Source organism: Periplaneta americana, chromosome 15, assembly GCF_040183065.1.
Source record: "Periplaneta americana isolate PAMFEO1 chromosome 15, P.americana_PAMFEO1_priV1, whole genome shotgun sequence".
Taxonomy (NCBI): domain Eukaryota; kingdom Metazoa; phylum Arthropoda; class Insecta; order Blattodea; family Blattidae; genus Periplaneta; species Periplaneta americana.
Genome location: NC_091131.1, coordinates 170,663,251 through 170,681,426, shown reverse-complemented (window position 1 = coordinate 170,681,426; position 18,176 = coordinate 170,663,251). Strand labels below are relative to the sequence as shown.

Below are 18,176 nucleotides of genomic sequence, written 5' to 3'. Positions count from 1 at the left end.
TAGAATTTATAAAACAGTTATATTACCGGTTGTTCTCTATGGTTGTGAAACTTGGACTCTCACTTTGAGAGAGGAACATAGGTTAAGGGTGTTTGAGAATAAGGTGCTTAGGAAAATATTTGGGGCTAAGAGGGATGAAGTTACAGGAGAATGGAGAAAGTTACACAACACAGAACTGCACGCATTGTATTCTTCACCTGACATAATTAGGAACATTAAATCCAGACGTTTGAGATGGGCAGGACATGTAGCACGTATGGGCGAATCCAGAAATGCATATAGAGTGTTAGTTGGGAGGCCGGAGGGAAAAAGACCTTTGGGAAGGCCGAGACGTAGATGGGAGGATAATATTAAAATGGATTTGAGGGAGGTGGGATATGATGATAGAGACTGGATTAATCTTGCTCAGGATAGGGACCAATGGCGGGCTTATGTGAGGGCGGCAATGAACCTCCGGGTTCCTTAAAAGCCAGTAAGTAAGTAAGTATATACACACACACACACACACACACACACACACACACACACACACACACACGTTGGATGGACATGAAAGAGTCGGGAGTGTTTAAACAAGTGCAATACGCCACACACATCTTTATTGTTTTTTCTTACCATTATTTAACGGCGCCGTATCAACTATTCGGTGATTTAGTGTCAATGGAATTAGTGATAGCGAGATGGTATTTAGCGAAATGAGACGGAGAATTCGCCATCGATCGCCTGACCTTGTCTGTTCGTGGCCTAACTCAATTCTAAAGAGCAGCTATAAGACTTATTAATTCAATATGACAAGTTCCCTGTTATGGGGAAGACCTAATATGGAATACTCCATGTTAAGGAATATTCAGCGCATTCATAAAATCTCGGTCCATTTTAAAGAAATAACCCAGATATTTCTATGAAATTATTATATGTTTATTACTGTGCTATATATATATCTGTTTTATCGCTTTTTAACTTGGCTACTGCCCATTTCGAAGCATAGCTCCAAGCGGCCTGCTGTAGCTCGAAACACTCTGAAGCGTATCTACGGAAATTCGTTGCGCGGCTTCTCGAATGCTTTGTTTTTAGAACCTTCATACTCCTCACCTTAGTTCTGTACACTTCTGTTTTGATGTAACCCCAGGAAAAGAAATCTAATGGTTTTAAATCTAGTAACCGTAAAGCCCATAGTCTGGGTGAACTTCTGCCGATCCATGTGTTTGGAAATCTGTTATTTAGGTAGTTCCGCACAATGTTTGCGAAATGAGGAGGTTCACCATCTTGTTGGAACACTACATTGTGCAAAATCCCAACTTGTTCCAACAGTGGCTCAGAAACAACTCTAGCACATCAAATATGTTGTTTCTGTAATGGTGGCCTCTGCGAAAATGGAGGGACCACACATTTTTGTTTCCGTCAGTCCCAGCCAGATATTCACCTTCGATGTGTATCTTTGCCACTCACGGTGGCTGTTCACCCCTTATGCGACAGTTGTGTTGTGAACAGTAGCACAAGTGTGAAATGTCGCCCCATCACTAAGCAGGATATGTTACATGAGACTGTCATCATTCACAGCCTCCATCAGATCGTAACACAAAGCTCTGCGAGCTGCATAATCATTAATCTCCAATTCGTGGAGTGCCTGCTTAAAATGGAACGCTTTCCACAAGTTGATTTCGGTATATTTAGTGCAGCACTTAAACGACATGTTGCACTTTGTAGACCCCTTATACTCTGAACAGTATCCGGAAAGCAAGGACACCTGCCAGGGCGGCGTTCATCTGTAACATTAGCTGTCCTCTTGAACTTTGTGAAGACAATGCGGATATTAGCTATCGTGGTTGAAGGTCTTCTAGATTTGCGGATAAATTCTGCTTGCATTTCACCATAGTCTTGCAACTGTGGGGTTAAAACAGGGCTGGGCAGCAAGTGGGGATTTTACTCTCTCACAGGGTGGCATATGATTTCTCCTCATCCCCTTTCTTCCCCGCCGAACACCGCGCAGCGTTGATTCAGTGACGGATGAATATTAAGCGTCCCCGTTTAGAGTCTGGTTCCGCCCTGGGTTAAAACAAAAAACGTCGAGACTTTATGGGCACGCTGTACATTACTGGCCTCTTAAGTGCAAATGGAGTTTCCTTAGCTGCATGTTTTCAATTTGAATCTTCATACTCATACGAAGATGATATAAAAAGAGAAACAAATAGAGGCAAAATGTGAGTTATTGAAATGCTGAGAATGAATAATTGTAATCAGACTGGATTTGAACCTCTGGGCACTAACCGATCACATTCATTAAAGTCATTGTTTAGTGAAACTGTTGTAGTTTTGATTGAATTGAATAGAATTTAACGGAGGAGGACACTATGGCCCAGCACTGCGACCTGTAAAGATCTATTGCGCTAACCCTCTGGCGACACATTCCCAAACCCACACCGGCTGACCACACTAAGGTTCGCTGTGTGCCCAGGTTTCGAGCAGGCAACCCCACTCGTCCCTAGGCCAGCCACTCCGTGCATCGCCAGCCAGGGTTCGGGGAATGCTACGGAATGACGGAATGATGTAAATGCCTAATTTTGAGAAAAACGGGAGAACCTCGGAAAAAACTCCAACTGCGACCTTGTCCGCCACTATGGATTTCTTTTCAATGAAAAAATCCCAGAACTGAAATTGTCGTAGTTATATGCATATTTACATTATAAATCTCATCCCATATTAAGAACCTCTGTCACCCGTTATTAGGCTGCCCGCATCACAAAACCAATGCTGATATTTTTAAAGTCGAGTTTGTAGCTTAAAATAGTGTATCGATGTTGATAAATGACACCCTACATGTCCTACAACGTAAGGAAAGAGTTGGAGAATCAATTTACTTTTTCTATGGATACAAAATATTTTATATTCTCTATGGATGTCCGCCGAGTTAGCTCTGTGGTAGTGCGTCTGCCTAAAGACTAGCCAGCCCGGTTTTGATTCCCGGCAAGGTCAGAAATTTTCATGTAAAATTTCTACCTCATGACTAGGACAGATGGCGGTGCACAACTTCTAATCACTAGATTGTGCACCGATATGCCTGGGTTAAATCCCAAATCTCTCTGCAGTGCATATGAAGAGAAGGGATACCGGTATGTCACTGTTGATAGTGATTCGTCCTATTCAACAGGAGTAGGCTACGTGCCAGCACCAGGTTTCCCTTTCTCATCTTCATCATCATCATTCATCTCCAGATACTACACTTACACGACACTTACACATACGCTCACCCTAGTACACGACATAACTCTCCACAGATACGCATCACATACAGCATGACCTGCCAAAGTGGTGTATACAACTATTCGTAATATGCGGAATCGGAATCACGCATGTGAAGTGGGTAGGCAATGGATACACACACACACACACACACACTTATTGTGGTAAGCAGCAATTATATTTATTCTTCTTTATAAGCACATTGTCTTTATCTAAACTCAGAACATTTCACGATTATTATAAAAGTACCAATTAATATTATTTATAAAGCATAAAAGCATAGTATTATCATTAGTAGATCAATTTATACTATTATCTGAAATAATAATTTTAACAGTGCATTTATAAAATAATAAAAGGGCAAAGCTATCCTTATTTCACATTGCATTTTAGAACAACAGTGTTTTTAAATAGTTGCTAATGTTACTTTAATTTATCACAGCTGATGAGGGGTTTGGACGAAAAAGCTATTTAACTAATGATCGATTTATTTTAAAAAATTGCAAAGCCTACAAATTCAGTTGATTTAAAAGTCTATCTGCACATAATGAAAAGAAAATACACACTTAACTGAGAATTTATGCCCTAAATGACATTGAATAAAATTATAATCTGAATATATTATATTTAATTTGATTGAGTATTTTATGTTTTGAATAGTATCAATATCCACATCTCTCACATAAAAATTTAAAATTTCCTCTCAATTTTATAATCGCTCATTGCTCTTCATTTTGAGTATCTTCTACTACGATTTCCTGTTCTTCGTTTTTAAACTTTTGTAAAAGAAATGGTAATATCCTGGTATAATGTTCTGTTTACACAGTTGCAATACATTTTTCATTTTCTAATCTTGTATATTTTCAATGGCCCATGATGCTTTGGTTTAAGCTGAAGATTATCCAGCCTAAATCCACGTGTAATCTTCCTCTGTACCTTGAATTTATGGAATTCTTCATCATAATTGTATTTAAAAAATACGCGTTCACTGTCACATTTCCGATACTGGAACCACACTATATCCAGCCATCTACAATGTTTCCATTAGTGTCAACTTTCTTCTTCTTTATTGATGTCTTCTGAATTTCTCTTACATCATTACATCACTCTGTTCTACTTCTATTTTTGATATAGCTCTAACTATAGCATACCACCCTGATGGACCAAATATCTCTGTATATCTTGCTGTTTTTTTTTTTCAATGTGTGCATGGACTGCGTCCAATTGTGAATGTCCTGTTAAAAAGATATGTTCAAGTTGAGGTACGTCCAAGACATTCACAGTGTAGAGGAGCATGGTTGATATAAGCACATTTTGGTTTTGTCCTCCACAGGTATTGGATATGAAACAGAACCTTTTACCAATCTGCAGTTTTTTTTCTTTTTTTTTCATTTGAGCAAAGAGACATAATGGTATCTCTCCAGTTTCCTTTCTGCAATTCCCTCGTTCCATATAAAATTTTCTGCTCATTCCGTTTTAACTTTTGGACTGTAGCGCACAGCTTCAAAATCAAATTTAAAAAAGTAAAGATCGTTTACTGATGCCCTAATTCTGTAATCTTTTTTTACTTGACGAGCTGCTTCCTTTCTTTAAATGTGGGACTGATGAACTGCCTCCATCTCTATCTTCTTACATTCAGACATGTGATCGTATTTATAACATTTATCACATTGATCCTTTCTGGGATTATGAAAAGCTATGTTAAAATTATTTTAAAAAATATGACGATAATATGAAAGCTTTTCTGCCTGAACATTAGCATTCCTGAAGTTTTGTTTCTACATTTTTTTGTAAATTTAAATCACAAGACTGAATTCTCTTGCAGTGCCGTTTCTTGTACTCTTGAAAATGAAGCAGTGTGGTTATAATATTATTATATTCATGAGTACTTTCAGATTTCTTTACTCCGGGCTCATACTTTCCTCTTCGATCAGTATCCACTATGTTACTGTCCTTTTTTCAAATTATGTTTTATTATTGTATTGGATATATCAAAGATGGCGAGAAAACCCCTGCATGCCCCTATATTTTTTTTTAATTTTTTGTAAAAAATTATGTTTTGTCTTCTAGATTCATTCTTTTGGATTTGGATTTCCTTCACTTCTGTAAGGCCCATCAAAAATTGCTGCTTCAAATCGTTATTCTCAATATTCCAATACTGTTTATGAATTATGTCTGTCTTCAGCACTAAATGTGAGGTTGCATTTGAGGGGACATTTTGTACAATCTTTGCCTAGAACTTTTTTACTAGCAATTTCTTTCCACTATTTAAGGACTTGTGGGCTTTCCTGTTATCCAGCGTTGGACATGGACTACTAACAGCTATGCTCTTATTAGTTTCGTCACTCATTCCTTGTGAAATTTTAGATGTCGCTAAAGCCATCGTCACCATTAACCTGCCCCTAGTATTCGAACTGAGTATTTCTTAGCTCTAATAAAAGAGTATCAAATTATCAGAGCAATCTTGTGCTGCGTTTCTTACAAACTGGATTGACTTAAGAATGCTTGTTCTATTAATTAAAAAATTATCAATTATTCTCTAACACTGAACAGTATAGTGATTGTATTACATTCTTGGTTATATGTTCTGACACAGTTTCACCAATAAATTCTTAGAAATGTTAAATAATTTAGAGACAAAGAACACTATCTCGACTTAGTGTTCTTCTAGTCTCTCTTTCGTTACTGTCAAAGAAAACTAAGTGTAGATAGTGTTGCTTGACACTCAGCATCTGTCTAAATTAACACAACACTATCTCCAAAAAAAATAAAACTATTATTTGTAGAGACATATTATTTTCACACTATATAAAGGTTACTTTGTACAACATGATACTATAAATAACTCGAAAAGTCGACTTTTGGAGTTAGTGTCCTTTGACACTAAGCCATCGAATATTCTTTGCACATTTCTCAATCCCACACCACATGCTTCTGCAGTCGTTTCTTGCATGTTGGCAACGTTGCAGCCAGCATCAAGATGGCCAGCAGTATTCTGCTCGTCAACGTTTTTAAAATAATTATACACCTTAAACACTTTCCTGCGCCTGCCTGTGCAATATTTGTCTTTTTACAGTCTCTTCTTCCATTTACTTATCTTACACAACACACAGTAAATGTTAGTTTTACTTCTTCAATGTATTAAAACACTCACATGTGAACAAACAAACTCAGAAAGTACCTGTTAATGCTGATTCTGATTTGTGATGTCACATGCCAGAAATGCTATGGCGCATGTAGCAGCTGACCGCCTTCCGAAATGCCATCTAGTCTAATCAGAGATGTATGTAATGGAGGGGGGAAAGGAACTGGCTACCCTACTTCATTATTTCCTGGCTTAGTTGCCACGTGAGTGATGTCTTTTTGGTGTCTCTTATGAGATTCCAACCAGTCTTCAGGTTGTTGAAAAAAAAACACACTCACACACACACACACACACACGAGCACACACACGCATACACAGATATATCAGTTTCATTACAATTACTTATAGTTGTATGTATGTTTTTGATATCTGTTTCATTATAATTACTTCTCTGTGGGTTTTACAGCAGTTTAATTATAATAACAATAAGTTATTTAGTTTTCTGTGTGCTTTTTACGATTTTCCCAATTCTTTGACAACAGTATTATTTCAGTTTAAATTTTCCTGAAATATTTGCATTGCTGGTTGGTTACTTATGCTTTTAGTGAACCAGGAGATTCATTGCCACTCTCACATTAAGCCCGCCATCTGTTCCTACCCTGAGCAAGATTAATCCAGTCTCTACAATCATATCCCACCTTTCTCAAATTCATTTTAATATTATCCTCCCATCTATGTCTCCTCCACCCCAAAAGTCTTTTTCCCCTCTGGCCTCCCAACTAACATTCTATATGCATTTCTGGATTTGCCCATACATGCTACATGATTGCTAGTTACTGTACATTTAAATTTAAACAATCGTTAGATTTTCTGATATTGTTAGGAATTACCAGAGTTCTTTGTGTGAGATTCTACGTGTTCCCCAGTGCTGTTATGGGAGATCGTTTTTTGGTGCTAACAGTGTTCCGTCAAGGTACTTGTATTTCTTCATCAGACTCTTCAAAGGTCATGAGAAAGGTCTTTATTTGCACCAGGATTCTGGGCTTCTCCACTCTTGGGTTGTTTGCCACAAGTGTGGAAAAGAAGGCCAATAATTCTGACTTTGTACAATGGATCTGTATCAAGAGGTTACATCTGAAATCTTGTGGTTCTCAGAAATCCGTTTGTTACAGCTTATGGTTTCTGAAAGATCAACATGAGGCCATTGGATATACTTCTAATGACACACATCATCTATAGAATTTCACCCAAAACCACCATGATAGAACACAGATTCGATTCGAAAACTATGACTGATTGACGCAGATCTGTGATTACATTGATGTATCTATAGGTGGCGAGGGCAAGATCGTTGAAATGGACTAAGTACATTTGGTAATAGGGAGGGGGAAGCAGCAATACATATCTTGTCACTGTTTCCGATCAGTTCACTAAAACTCCTGGTCCGATCAATAAGCAATTTGTACAACTGTGATTACTGATCACTAGGTATCATACTTGAGGGAAAAAGGAGATGTCCTTGATGAGTCAACTAGTGCTGATCTATAGAGAGCACATGGTAGCAATAAGTTTTGCATGTTGGGTTCCACAACATTGCTTGCTGGTGGGGGAGGTGGAACATTGGTATTGGAGCACTTGCAACAATGAGCAAGTGGTGACTTGTGACACCTTTCCCACTAGTATCGGAATCACATTCAACAGCGTCATGTTGATCTTCGAAAACCATGAGGCATAATGAATGTATTTCTGAGAACCACAATTAATACAGATGCATTGTATTACGTCAAAATTGGCATTCTTTCCAGTATCTTGAAAATCTGTGATGGGACTAGTGACATTAGTTTTGCACAAAAATTACATAGTGAATGTCAGGCCAATACTACTGTTCCATCAGAATACCAAGATGTTTCAATTCGTCAATTGTTTAAAAAAATCTAACTTTGGGAATAAATTCTCAAGAATATTATAAGTGTACTGAGAAATCAGAACTCTACAGCAAACACAATTTCCAATTTTTTATTCATTTTGTATTATTTTACAATGATGAAAACGTTAATGGTGAAGATGATGATGATGATGATGATAATAATAATAATAATTATCAAAGAATTATAAAAGCCAATTTATTAACAATAAACAAAGAATTTCAAAAAGTATATTTCCGGTATCTTGAAACTCTGTCATGGGACTAATGACATATGTTTTGCACAAAAATTAAATAGTGAATGTCAGGCCAATACAACTGTTGCATCAGAATACCAACATATTTCAATTCGTCAATTGTTAAAAAAATTTAACTTTGGAAATAAATTCTCAAGAATATTATAAATGTACTGACAAATCATAACTTGACAACAATTTATTTTTCATTATACGTATATTACTCAATAAATATACAAATAAAAATCACTGTTTCTGATCAGTTCACTAAAACTCCTGGTCCGATCAATAAGCAATTTGTACAACTGTCATTACTGATCACTAGGTAGCAATAAGTTTTGCATGTTGGGTTCCACAACATTGCTTGCTGGTGGGGGAGGAAATGTATATGGTAGGATGATGTAAATATTTTGATTTGCTGGTACTTCTTATTTTGGTACTCATCACTTCAATGTTGATGAAAGATCACCTTCTTGCGAACTTGAACAGCCCTTCAAATTTGAAAAATAATTAATTAACCAATTAACAGTATTGCAATTTGAACCAGGTATTGTAAGTTTAATATATTTCCATTGTAAATTCTGAAATATTTTAAGTTTTCTTCTTAAAGAGTGAAGATAAAATACCAGTTGAGTTCCTTAAAATGTTTTAACACTGAATATTCATCTACTATAGTTCAGCTAATTATCCTGGCAGCATAAGAGAGTTCATTCAATCAAAAGAGAATTGGGAGGACAAATTCTCTTTTGATTTTTCGATTTCCCTTAGATATCATTTAACCCTGAAGATGAGGAAGATGAACATCCTCGAAACATCGGTGGATCACCAACTTATGACCTGGCTGGAAGCCCGAGAAAATTTCGAATTATCACGTCACCAGGAAAGCTTCAGTAGTTATTTCTTTTTAATAGTTTAAAAACTTTCAACGTGCTATGAGCAGCATTAATGTCAATTGTTTCTTCTTGTAGTGTTGCTTGCTTCAGTTGTGTTCTGTGGTTATTATTGTCTTGCTTTATAATGAACTCCAGTAAGTGTAAATTTATAAGCTATTCTGCAAATTTAAAAGCTAAAAGTAATTATATTTGCAGAATTTGCACAATCCATCATTTTCAATATTAGTTGAATGTCCGATGTTGAAGCCAGCTGTCATTATCAAGTGGGATGTCAGGTAGCTATGATTTTTTTCTCCTAAAATTTTTCCTGGCATATAATACACACCCTAGATTTTTAATAAAAGAATTATTTTAAAAAGTGCGTCTATTACACGAGTAAACACAGTAATTTTATGAAACCGTTTACATTTTTCTTACCTTTGTATTTCAAGAGAAATTGTAAATAAAGATTAATTATAACATTAACTATCATCTCTGAAGAGCCTCTTTATATGAGTTACAATTAATCATCTCATCATTTCCAAATAGCTTTACATTTGAAAAGGTATGTTGAATGAAAAATTAAAGTTATAGTCCATCTCATCATATGTGAATAACTCCTGTATTTTAAATAGGGATACTATGATCTTTGGAAAGTCTGTTTGAAGAGAGACAAATGAATTGCTCTTATAACTTAATACTCATTGTCAATGAATGGCCTCAATATTTCTAAAGAAATATTAAGTCAGTGATTGACAGGATCAGTGTTCTATGACATCATCGCACAGAGCATTCGTGCTCTCTTTTAAGAATATCAGCATGAATGGCGAAGAATAGCTGATAAGCTTCAATTGAACTCTACATTGATGTTCTGTACATCTGATTTCGTGCATATGATATATATTGTGACAGCCAAGTCGAGGCTCGATCACACGTCCCGCAGAGGGCGGGGTGCACGAGAAAACGCGGCGAAGAAGGCTGCAGCCGCTAGGGTCTGGAGGGGCGCGACGTAAGAGGAGTGACGACACTCTAGTCCGCGGAAGAGAAGGGGGAGTAAAGCAGCTGGTGACTGAGGAGAGAAATCCAGAGAATTCGAGAGTGGCATCTTCCGGAAATTTCGAGCAATCGTACTTTCTCGTAACTATGGTGTGGTTATAAATTACGACACGCGAGTGAACTTGAGCAGTGTTAATAATTATATATAATAAATTTTCAGTCAAATACACTTTTCAATTTGTGAGGTCAGATATCTGTTACATCACAATATTTAATACGAAGTCACTAATATTTTCGACTTTAAAAAGTCATCTTCAGGTGCATGAGATGCAAACAATTTTAAAAATGGGTGATAAGTTGATCTAGCAATAATAACATAGTAAGTAATGCACGTACTGGCATTTACAATTATATAAATTTCGTGCCTCTTGAGGTGAACTGTACATGGTAAAGCTGAACACTGATGCTAAATTCTCGTATGTATATAAGACAAGGAAAGGCACGGCATGATATTAACCTTATGCAATTAAGATCGTATCATTAAAATTAAATTTGTACAGTTTGATATTAACTATGTTAAAATGTTAAATATAATGTATAAATTTAAAAGATGGAGAAGCTGTGATGCAAATGCTGTTGGTGGGAGAGCACGCAGTCTAATTCGTCGTGGTGAATGCCATAGTTGTCTGAAAATATTTTAGTTAATAAGTTATTATTAATTTTGAAAAGGTTGTGAGAGCTGATATCAGCGTTTCTTAAAGGTTTATTATATTTGTACTTACATAGTTGTTCAGTTGTTTGCATTCAGACAAGGGGGCGTGTTTCACCCGACGTTGCATGTTTTAGACCGAGTGATGATGTATGGGCAGATAACTGAGAGGGAATGCCAGGAGTGACTATTCGATAACATGTTATTTTATTAAGTGATATAGGTGATTACGTAAATTTGGTATTTGCTCATTTAATAATGGATTATTAGGGTCTTGATTTTTTACAATAAACTCTTCCGCAGTGTTGATAAGGTGTGAATTATTTATTACCTTTAAAATTTTTAAGGTGTTTTGTATACTATTAATTTCGTGGCCTGAATCAATAAGATGAGTAGGAAATTTAGACCTATTCCTGTTATTATGGAAATTTGATTTATGTTCTTTAAATCTAATGTGGAAGTTTCGTTTGGTTTGTCCTATGTATTTTCTATTGCAATTTTTACATTGTAATTGATAAATACCACTTTGTGAAAATTTATTCGTTTTGCGCAATTTGTTGGAAATGATGCTATTTATTTTGTTGTTAGTTCTGAAAGTGATATGTATATTTTATTTTTTAATTTTTTAAAAAATGAAGTTAAATGATTATTAATTTTTCCAAAATATGTCATTGGGTATCTAATTATATCTCTTTTTGGGTTTGTAGGTCGTAATGTGGTGAAAGTTTTATTTTTATTTCCTAGTTTCTTAATTCTATTTCGGATATAGTTTTCAATTGTGTTTCTGTTGAAGCCATTGTTTGTATTTTCTTTCTTTTGTATAAGCTGTTTGACTTAAAGGGGTATTTATTAAGCGGTCAATGAGATACCTAAATTTACATAATTTTTGTGAATATGGGTGGTTAGAAGTTTTATGTATAGTATAATCAACTGAAGTAACTTTTCGGTAAATACTGTAGGTGAGTTTGGATTTATTTACTTTAATAGTTAAATCAAGAAAATTGATTGTTCTTTGTACTTCTTCCTCGTAAGTAAATTTTAGGCTAGGATGTAATTTATTGAATGAAGTAACTATGGCATCAGAAGATGATGTGCCATTGTGTATGATTAGGTTATCATCTACATATCGGGAATAATTTTTTATGTTATTTTTTTATGTTATGCTGATTTTGTAACATGAAACACGCCCCCTTCTCTGGATGCAAACAACTGAACAACTATTAAGTACAAATATAATAAACCTTTAAGAAACGCTGATATCAGCTCTCACAACCTTTTCAAAATTAATAATAACTTATTAACTAAAATATTTTCAGACAACTATGGCATTCACCACGACGAATTAGACTGCGTGCTCTCCCACCAACAGCATTTGAATCACAGCTTCTCCATCTTTTAAATTTATACATTATATTTAACATTTTAACATAGTTAATATCAAACTGTACAAATTTAATTTTAATGATATGATCTTAATTGCATAAGGTTAATATCATGCAGTGCCTTTCCTTGTCTTATATACATACGACAATTTAGCATCAGTGTTCAGCTTTACCATGTACAGTTCACCTCAAGAGGCACGAAATTTATATAATTGTAAATGCCAGTACGTGCATTACTTACTATGTTATTATTGCTAGATCAACTTATCACCCATTTTTAAATATTGTTTGCATCTCATGCACCTGAAGATGACTTTTTAAAGTCGAAAATATTAGTGACTTCGTATTAAATATTGTGATGTAACAGATATCTGACCTCACAAACTGAAAAGTGTATTTGACTGAAAATTTATTATATATAATTATTAATTGTATTCACACTTTTCTGAACCAACATGTCTTTCAAATTGAGCAGTGTTGTTATAGTCGCTGCACAGCAAGCCAGCCAGTCTTGTGTAGCAGTGAAGCCAGCTTCGAGACCGGAGTTCGACTTGAGTGTGTCCGTAGTTGTATGAGTGTCCGAAGTCCAGAGTTCGAGTGCAGTGGACTGCAGTTGGGGGACCTGAGTTCGAAGTTCAGTGGACTGCCTCTGAAGGTCTGTGGTTCGAGATACTGTGAACTCGAGTGACTGAGCTAGAAGAATTAGCCAAGGCAAACGAACTGTGAACTGAGAACTGACAGTTCTGATTTGTAAATAGTGCTCTGTGAACATTAGTTAAGATTGACAGTTCATTGTTGTTCTCAATAATCCAAGTAAATTGTCACTGTCGTCAGTGGAGTGCAATAACGAATACTGTGTTGCTGTGTGGAGTGGAAATCCCATTGTTGACGGGAGTAGAATAAATTGTAGAACGTGATTATTATTGTCGTAGCAATAAATTTGCAGTATGTACATTCCTGAGAGTACTGATAGCATGGTAAATTAAGATAGATATTTCAATTCTTCATACATACTGACAGCAAAATTCCTATGGGCATAAAATGAAATTACTGCAGCAACTGCAATACACTTAATAGCTTGTCTTTCATCATTGGCATGACATACTGAATAATGATGCTTTCTATAAATTTAACTTTTTTTACATGTTAGAGTATCATTGTTCCCATACTCCATAAATATAAATAAGTGTGTATTATGTTAATGGACTTTTACTAGTACTTTCCCCAGCAAATAATTTACACTCACTTCAGTATACAGACAAATTACCACATATAAATAAAATCAGGAACAATTCTCCCAAACTACCTACTATACAATTGTAGCCTACTAGTTTGTTGTTGTGCGACTCTTAAGGTACTCATGTAGTCTGACCGTGCACCTGTCGCAAATGCACAATGTGCTGACCACTGTTTAAATGAAGATTTACAGTACATACACGCCACTGTCTCGAAAGGGCCTCTTTATTGGAAAAGGGGTGTGAAATGAACAACTCCTGTTTTGTTTATGCTTTTATTTCTAAGACATTTCTATTCCTAATGACAGATCTCTTCATTTCATGACAGTTTTATGGCTAGAAACTGAAGTGATAAGACGTGAGGTAATCAGGAAGATGGAAGTATATATTGTTATGGAGATCAGAGTAGAAGACTCCTACTCCATGAAGTGGTGATGTTGATAATAGATCACTTTACACTACGACTTTTTATACAAAGGCTGAAGAACACTGTTCATACCAAATTATATTGTGTAATGGCTTCCTTGACACATGTCAGACAGTTTGATGAGCATGTTGTCAAACAAAGGCATATTGTAATATATAAAAGGAATTCGCTCTATAATAGGAGCAAACAATTGCGTAATTATTACATTTATAACTGCAAAAAAAAGAATGTTGCACTATGTAATATAATAACCGTCCTATCATCATGTCTTCAGACCTTCCATGAGCTGCCATAACATGGATTTAATTTAAATCAATCACGTTGCAAACAAACTGAAGCTAACACTCACCTCCAATTTTATACAGACAGCCAATTGCGATAACTATGACCGGAGCCCGCAAATTAGTTTGTACTTGTTCTGACAGGGCACTGCATTTTTCTGCAAGTATTGAATATATCTGCTTCTTCAGCTCTTTCACAATTCTAATGAAAACAAAATAATTGTATATATATAAATTTCACTCACAGTAAACCAAAATTATATTTAAGTAAATTTCATAATTTTCCTAACCAATTTTGTAGGTTAATCTACCATTACCTTCACTGCAACACAGTAACAATAGTCTGCTAGTGTAACCAAAGAGAAAAGACTGCTAAAATGCTGGTAATATTCTTCTGTGTGGTCTCCAACATTTCTAATCCCCATTTCATAAATGCCAACACTGTAAAACTACGTGTGAATGATTTTCCCTGGACCAAAATACAGGAGGTCGAGGGTTGTGACAAGGTTAGAATGGATTAGATGGGGGAAATAGTACAGAAACGCATATCCCCTTCAACAAATCATACTACCACTTATCTTCAACTCTAACCTAAGTTAACGCAACCTAACCTTGAAAAATTAATACCCATACACACAAGAATCATGTAAATATCTTAAAAAATATTTTTCATTTACTCTGAACACCAATTTTAGGGAAACAATCATTTTCTATAAACGTACCCAAATAAACACACACAATTTTTTTTTTCAAGAGCTGATGAAATACAGCCTTACGTCACTTACTGAACAATTCTGAACACCTGAAAAACTTACATTATCTTCACTTCATTCTGCAATGTTCGACTATTAAATGCAGCATAAACGGCACATGCAGTGCCACAGATAAGGAGTGCCATGAAGAGGCTGATCTGTAAAACCAATCGTTTTGAGAAGAGATCTGATGAGTCAACTGAAGTCTGTAATGTCACTTTCAGGTTTCAAATACATCATTTAGGTTTATTCTATTTTATTTCATGTAATTGTAATTATTGTATATTATATATCACTGCCATTGTAGTGTTAATAAATACATACATACATGTCTCAGAACTTTGATTTCTTCACGCAGCTTCTGATTTTCCAAAATGAGAGCATTATGTGCATTATTGATATGGCCCTCTGGCTGAGCTGCTAAATTCCTCTGTCTTACATTCTGTAAAGTATTTCAAAATTCACGTTGAAGAAACTGTAAACGTCAAAATTTAGCTTTTTCCTTTCAATATTAGGTACTATTACAATGAAACTATGGCGCAGTATTATAAGAGGTTTCAATCTTACAATCATACCTTGTTCTGTAGTATACAGAGTGAGTAGTCTCATCCTGTTTCCTTTCGTCTGAATTTCAGCAAACACTTATCATAGTGTCAAAATCAGAATTAAATGAAACTATGTAGGGTGTATTATAGAAAATACTGTAAAACCTCCACATAGTCAACTGATGTAGGTCAGACAATGCAAGTCGGACTACGAGATCTAAGACTGTGCTCAAGTGTGGGTTCAAATCACACTAATTGAGCTGATAGCCTACCTGATGAGGTTTTCTTTCTTAAGTTTCATCCAAACGTAAGGCAAATATTAGATAATTCCACAGTGAATCTTCAGATTCACATCACTATTACCATTTCCACAGAAAGTACAAAACAAGTCTGTGGTGCATCAGGAACATAGAAAAATCTCCAAGTAAAAAATAAGGAAGACAAAAAATGCTGATAACAGAACTGGAAAATCGACATTCAGCTGTTTAAAGCCTTATGTACTGTATGTGTAATTTTTATATTCGTTCTTTCAGAATAATCAACAAACATGGCAGTCAAAACATCAACCAAGATATCTGAAGGTAATTTGGCACCTTAATTTGAATTAATTTTTTCATGACTGTGGTATTCCCTAAATAAAAAAGTTCGCGTGTTTGCATGAACTTGATTCTTTAGGCATACATAGAAAAATAGTCCAAAACTTTTCTTCAAACCAGAGTGCATTGCGTTTTTTACATTTTGAAAAATCTTACATGGTGCAAGTAATATACCCATATGAAGGTAATATGGCCAGAAGAAAGAAAATGGATAATTTTGGAAAGAACAACATTTCTTGGGGATTAATAAAGTTTGGACTGAAAATAATGGTTCTTGGCTTCAAAAATATATTCCCACAAATAATTTGGGGCTAGGTCTATAAAACATTGCAATTTGAAAAAATATATAATAATAATAATAATAATAATAATAATAATAATAATAATAATAATAATAATAATAATAATAATAACAAAGTTAACAAACACAAAGGAAAATCAATGGGTAGGTCTATATGTGTGACAAATAAATATGTCTTTTGTGAGTCCAACACTTTCCTCATGCATGTACACATCACAAATTGCATACAGTCGCATATCCATGTGGCCATATTACCTCCAATTAGCACCTCTCGAAAACTCAGCTATTTTTCAGTTCATTACGAATGCATTTTAAATAAGCACTAAATGTCTCTAACAAGCATTGAACAGTTATAAACTGTTATATAGAAAATATAATTAGCAATTGCTTGAAAGGAAATACAAGATAAACTTACCAACAGCAATATTATAACACCGTCTTAATCCATTGCCACAAATCAAATAAAGAAGGCCTGTGGAAGCAGTTGTGCTATTATCCACTAATGTTGATGATCATGAACACTTCCTAACACGTGGTTCGACATATTGGCACTAATTTTATCATATCAATTAGATATCAATCAGCTATAGAACAGTAATGTGACCATATCATTATTTTTTCAGTTAGTTATTTAATGATGCTGTATCAACTACTAGGTTATTTAGAGTCAATGAGATTGGTGATAATGAGATGAGGCCGAGGATTCGCCATAGATTACCTTGCATTCACATTACGGTTGGGGAAAACCTCCGAAAAAACCCACCCAGGTAATCAGCCCAAGCGGTGATCGAACCCATGGTGCCCGAACGCAACTTCACACCAGCAGGCTAGCGCCTTAACTGACTGAGCCACGCCAGTGGCTTGTTGGCTTCTGGCCATATTTGCATCACATACCTTACTATAGTACATCAACAATGATGGAGTAGATTAAGGTTACTAGTTAATATTAGAAGAAGAATAAGATCCATAACAACAAATATATGTCAAGAAGTACATACGTATGAAAACAGACTCTTCTTAATCTATGATCTCAACCAAACACAATCTTGTTTGTTACAAGTTATTAAGACTGACTTATTGTGACATCATCTGGAGTTCTATTGATTTTAGTATAAAAGTCAGCAATGAAAATGTTATTTTCCTTATGTTCTATGGAATATTCTAGGACTGTAGAGTATTAGATACTATCATCAATGTTGGGATAGCTATCAGAGGTAGACACTGGTAGATGTCTACAGAGCACAACTCTTCACAAATTTTGTCATATATTGACTGCTTGCTTTGTCATTGTCCCAGTTGCTGCTGCAGGTGGAGACGTGTTTGGATGTGTTTTGATAAACACGATAGGAGTACGTACCTCAGTTGTAGTTTCACTTTGGTTGAGTGTAGTTCATTTCTCTCATTTATGTGATCAACAAAATATTCATTAAGGAAAAACATATATCGTATATAAAGAATAAGAAGTCATGTGGCAAAAAAGAGTGTCTTATATTTTGATAATGGCCCATACCTTTTATATTCTTCTGGTTTATTTTGTTTCACTAATATTTCTTGAGATCAACAAAAATTTGAAAGTAAATTTCCGTGTAGAAATA

At 35.3% G+C, this 18,176-nt stretch overlaps 1 long non-coding RNA gene across 3 annotated transcripts in view; it reads right to left on the bottom strand.

The window, feature by feature from the left end:
• Nucleotides 1-8,425: 8,425 nt before the first annotated feature.
• LOC138715532 (uncharacterized) overlaps nucleotides 8,426-18,176 on the bottom strand; it is a 75,573-nt gene continuing 65,822 nt past the window's right edge. Inside the window, exons 5-6 of one of the 3 annotated variants that reach the window (XR_011336390.1) lie at nucleotides 15,468-15,581; nucleotides 12,757-15,297 (exon numbers count right to left, since the gene is read on the bottom strand). This is a non-coding gene — a long non-coding RNA (uncharacterized lncRNA). Of the gene's footprint in view, nucleotides 8,977-12,756; nucleotides 15,582-18,176 lie in introns of those variants that run through there. The other 2 variants (XR_011336393.1, XR_011336389.1) reach the window with 2 other exon arrangements.